The following is a 5776-nucleotide window of genomic DNA, read 5'->3' as shown; positions in this document are numbered from 1 at the left end:
GACCTGAGCTGAAGTCAAGAGCCGGAGGCTTAACCAACTGAGCCACCCAGGTGCCTCCCGATATTTACTGAATTAGGCAAGACTCTGTTAGGGTCGTGATCTCAATGTCTCAGACCAACTCTGAGAGGAAGTCATGACTGCTGTCATTTTCCACACGAGGAAACTGAAGCTGGAAAAGATTCTGGAAAATACTGCCGGTCACAGGGGTTTAAGCAACAGACATGGGATTTGGATTGATTTCAATGTGACCACTCCCGCATTCTTGTGCTTTTGGTCCACCAGGTGCTAAGTGAGTGGGACAAGGGGGTGTGTTGAGGGCAGAGAAAGAGGATAAGGTCCGGGAGGGAGAGCGGGGCCACGGGACCAACCCCACCACTGAGAGCAGGAGCCACAAATGGAAAAAGAGACGGAGGAGTGACAAAGCTCCCTGTGTACACGTGCACAGATCCGCACGCGCGCGCACACACGCACACACACACACACACACGACAACAATAAATGTAAAAGATGCAGAAACAAAGAATGACCAAGAGAAAAGACTTTTGTTGAGTAACATTCTTCCTGGTGGCCTACTATGGGACTGTCCCGGGAGAGAAATAAACTGTGTGACATTTTCACCAGGGTTAAGTACAGGGGATGAAGTTAGACACGTGGCTTTGGTACCAGAGGCTCCCTGCCCTGAACCTGTTCTTCTCAGACACTCTGCCAGTCAGTGAGCTGCGCACAGCACCCATCGTGGCCAAGTTCACTTGGGGAGTGGGTCTGGGGGTGGGGGTGGGGTGATGCTCTTCGTCCTGAGTATTCGATGTCTACATATGGTCTCTGTGTCCATCGAATAAAGGTGGCATCTCGTTAATTCAAATTCTAGTAGCACGTAACCTGTGATAGTTTGGACATGGCTGAGTTGATATCTGATTTTGTTTCAAAGCCCGGTTCTCACAGGAAGAGCAAAATGACAATAAAACAAGATCGATCCAAGAGTGACATGGTGCAGATACAAGAGAACAAAATGCCGTGAACTCTAGAGACACGAAATACCCACTTCTCAGGAAAAGCAATGTGCTTACTCCAAATTCATGTTAGCTGATAAAGCACTCCCAAAAGAATTCTGTCGGGCTTCAGTGTGAAGAAAGGAATAGATGGTTAGTCCAAGGAAAATAATTTAGGTAGTGAAATTATATACATCATACACAATTACGCTGCCTTAATTAAAAACAAAAACAAAAACAAACCACATAGGGGTGTCTGGGTGGCGCAGTCGGTTGGGCGTTCGACTTCGGCTCAGGTCATGATCTCCCGGTCTGTGAGTTCGAGCCCCGCGTCAGGCTCTGTGCTGACAGCTCAGAGCCTGGAGCCTGTTTCAGATTCTGTGTCTCCCTCTCTCTCTGCCCCTCCCCAGCTCATGCTCTCTCTCTCTCTGTTAAAAATAAGTAAACATTAAAAAAAACTTCAGAACGGATAATGAGATGTGGTGTCTCTGGGTCATCAGACATTTAAAACCTTACCAGAGACTGTCCCATTGCCCTCCAAAGTGGCCAGACTAGTTTGCCTCTGAAGAACAGTGTGTGACAGTTCTCATCTTCCCATACCCTTCATGGTACGTTCTGGCATGTCCTAAAGCTGCATTTTTCATGAAAATTCCAATCACACTTTTTTTTTTCTTTTCTACTCATCCATAAGTAATCCCCACTTATCCACGGTTTTGCTTTCCCCAGTTTCAGTTACCTGCGATCAACCCCAGTCCAGAATCAACCCCAGTCCAGAAGCAGATGATTCTCCAGATGGATCATTAACGGACTGTCAGAAGGTCGATAGCAGTCTAGGACTACATCACATGACCTGTCATTCCTCGCAATTCACCCTGTCACGCAAGCATTTTATCATCTCACATCATCACAGGAAGAAAGGTGACTACAAGATATTGAGAGAGACAGACAGACAGACAGACAGAGAGACAGAGACAGAGAGACTCCACATTCACATAGCTTTTATTACAGTATCTTGCTGTAACTGTTCTATTGTATTATATGTTATTATTGCTAATCTCTTACTGTGCCTAATTTATAAATGTAACTTTATCATATGTTTGTATATATGTATGGGGAAAAACATAGTATATATAGGTTCAGGTAGTATCTGTGTTTTCAGGCATTTGCTGGGGGCTCTTAGAATGTGTTCCCTGCAGAGACGGGGAGACTCCTGTACTAAATGCCACCCATGAGGTTTGATGAGTCTTTGGATGATCTCTGATCAAGCTGGCAGAGCATTCATGTAACTCACAAGGGCTCCTTCCCTTGGCCTTTAGCTATAATATAGAAGGAGTATTCATTTGCATTCAAAGGGTGATAATGGTCTAGCATAGGTCTCTGCTGACAGAAGACCACCTGTGGTCTTCTAGGTACACCTGTAGATTCTAGGTGTGGGCTGGAAGGCACGGACCTGTGGAAGACCAGAATTTTCCAAGAAGGGCAAGTATTTGCATTTCCACATGTTTCCTGAAGACGAGCCTCCCTCTTCCGGTTTCCGAAGTTGCCAATGGCAGGCTTTGCCTGGCTCCCATGACCTTCCCACCACAGAGGCAAGATTCAACCAACATCGCTAAGTTGGCAGGCCTGGGGCTTTCCGTTCCTATTAATGTCGACAGCTCTCCCTCCCATTCCTACCTGAGTATGGCCATTTGACAGGGTAGAAAACTGAGGTGCAGAAGTGCAATAACTCACCTGTGGTGAGACCAGGATGGAAACCCGGGGCTATGAGGCTCTAAACTGTGATCCGCTTTAGCGCAGGGAAAGTTAAATAGAAAATTGGACAACAGTGACGTGTGACCACAGGGGTGGTTGAAAGACCGTATCAGCGATGAATGTGGGACACATCAGAGAGTTAATAACAAAATAAATGCATGTGTTACGTAGAGTTTTGGGGAGTTTATGGAAAGGTGTATGTGTGGTGGTTAAAAGCCTATAGTCCTGGGATACCTGGCTGGCCCAGTTGGTACAGCACGTGACTCTCAATCGAGGGGTCATGAGTTCAAGCCCCGCAGTAGGGCATGGGGCCTACTTAAAAAAAAGACAGGTACCTTGGTTAAGTGTCCAACTCTTGACCTCAGCTCAGGTCTTGATCTCAGGGTCATGAGTTCAAGCCCCGTGTTGGGCTCCACGCTGGGCATGAAGCTGAAAGAAAGAAAGAAAGAAAGAAAGAAAGAAAGAAAGAAAGAAAGAAAGAAAAAGAAAGAAGAAAGAGTATATAGTATGGAGTGAAATGACCTGGCTTAGGGGTGCCTGGGTGGCTCAGTCAGTTGAGCGTCTGACTTTGGCTCAGGTCATGCTCTCACAGTTCGTGAGTTTGAGCCCTGAGTTGGGCGCTGGGCTGACGGCTCAGAGCCTGGAGCCTGTTTCGGATTCTGTGTCTCCCTCTCTCTCTGCTCCTCCCCTGCTCATGCTCTGCCTCTCTCTCTCCTTCAAACATAAATTTAAAAAAATAAAAAAAAAGAAATGACCTGGCTTCAAATCCTGGTTCTGTCACTTTGTGACTTTGGGCAAATTACTTAACTCTCTCTGTGCCTCAGACAGTACATATTTCATTGGGTTGTTGTAATGACTAAGTAAGATAGTATTTGTAAAGCAATAGTGCCTGGCACACGGTAACACCATAGAAGTTTGTAATTACTGTCATTATTATTGCATTTGGTCTTTACTGTTATTATGCTATTTTAAAGACAGCAAAAAGGAACTTGGGAGGTGAAGCAACTAATCCAAGGTCATGGAGTCCGTCAGTGATAGACCAGGCCAGGACCTAGGTCTCTGCCCTCCCGTCCAGGGTGTTTCCACTCCTAGCACTGTCCCGCCCCTCCACCTTACTAAACACAGCAGAGGGGTCATCTAAGGGCTCAGCATGTCTGTGCAAGAAAAGGCGGGTCCAGGCACAATTTATGCTCTTTCTTCCTGAGAACAAAGGAGGGATCTGTGCAAAAGAATTTCAGGAACCTCAGAGAAGCATGTGACACATTCCAAGACAATTCAGTCCAGTTCCATCCGAACATGTGAGTCTATTTTCCCGATCTCCCTCTCTTCCACCCCGTCCTAGACCCAGCATCACATCACCGTCACCCGTCTTTGGACGTCTACAGGAGCCTCCTACGTGGCATCTGCCCTCTGACCCATTCTCACCAAAGCTGAAGACACATTTCTAGACATAGACCTGATGAGCTTTGTTCCCAAGATGGCTCCCCACAGCTCTAAGGACTTGGGCTGATCTCCTATGGATCGGGGTGGAGCTGGGCTTTCTTCCCACTTCCTGCTCAAGCCGCATACTCCCATCAGATGGCACTTCTTCAGTTCAGCACTGCATTCGTCATGCAGTATTGTAATTGTGCTGTGTTCTTACCTATATGTCCCACTGGAATCTGGGCTGAGGGCAATTGCCCTGTCTGGTTTTGGGGTTATGCTGGGCACCTAGCACAGGGTCTGCGATGAGAGTTACTGATCCAAGATAAATACAGGTGCTGGTTCCCACTGGGCTTGCGGATGCTGCTTTTGGCCATGGCCCAAGAAGAACCTGTAGGTAGAGAAGACAATTATTAAGGGCAGAAGCATTAGGAACATTCCGAGGGATGGCAAGATTGGTTTAGGGGGCCAAGAGGAGGAGAAGGCAGTACCATGACTATGGGAAGGGAGAGAGATGGAGCTTAGATGAGGGAGGAGAGGGGGGTTAAGATAAGTAGACAAGGAGACCATTAGACTGAGGTGGCTGTAACACCTTATAACCACAGAAGTGAACGCAAACCCAAACCGAAGCCAGAGTCAATGAGCTGGATTCTCAGATGAAACTTAAGAACGAAGCACAGTCAAATAGGTTTTCCCAAATAAGTCAAGCGCTTATGCTACAACCAAGCAAATAATTTCCTTGCTTAGCTTCCTGTCTTCTCTATAAAATCCTCTCCTCTAGGTCCTGTTGGAGGAGCGCCCCCAACCACCTTTGGATTGGCACTGCTTGATTCCGATGCCAATGATGTATGCTCAAACAAACCCTCAAAATGTTGGTATACCTCAGTTTGCCTTTTTACAAAGGGATTACTGCAGGGGAGGGGAGGTTACAGAGGGATTAGGTTCCAGAGTAGGTGGGTGTGAATGACAGCGACCAACTATCCTGGTTCGCCCAGGACTGTCCTGGCTTTAAAACTGAAAGCCTCGCATCCCAGGGAACCCAAGGCAAACCTAGGGACAGGGAGGGGTCGGGGAGGTCACCCTCGAGTGGAGTCAACATTACCCTAGTTGCCAGAAGTTTTGGACGAGGGCAACTTCTCCCTTGAGTTATGAGGATGGTAGAGAGGTAGAGAAGGGAAGGATCAAATAAAGTGTATGGGCTTTGGAACAGGGCAAAGCTCCGCTTCCTCGATGTGTGATCGTGTTGAAATTACTTACCCTCTCAGGCCCAGTTTCCCGTAGTATGGGGATACTTAAACAAGACTGAGCCACGTGAATGCGCCTACTCCAACTGTGGGCTCATACGTAGCGTTAAATTTTTAAATTCCTTTCTCTCCTCACTTTTGCCGCTGCCCTCATCTCTCACTTTTCAACCCTCCCTTTCTCTCCCTTAACCTTTCCTTGCTTCGTTCTCCGGGGCCAGCCGCTCCTCAGTCAGCACCACCCACCACCAGGGGGAAGAGCGGAGCCAATAAAGACGGGTGCCCCTCTAGCTCTCCGAGGCGAGCTCTCTATGGTGCCGCGCGGGGAGGGGGGCGGGGGCGGGGCGGGGTTACGTCACGTGACCCGGGTGC

Source organism: Panthera pardus, unplaced genomic scaffold (assembly GCF_024362965.1).
Source record: "Panthera pardus isolate Hobbes unplaced genomic scaffold, ASM2436296v1 HiC_scaffold_11, whole genome shotgun sequence".
Classification (NCBI taxonomy): domain Eukaryota; kingdom Metazoa; phylum Chordata; class Mammalia; order Carnivora; family Felidae; genus Panthera; species Panthera pardus.
This window is presented reverse-complemented; position numbering follows the sequence as displayed.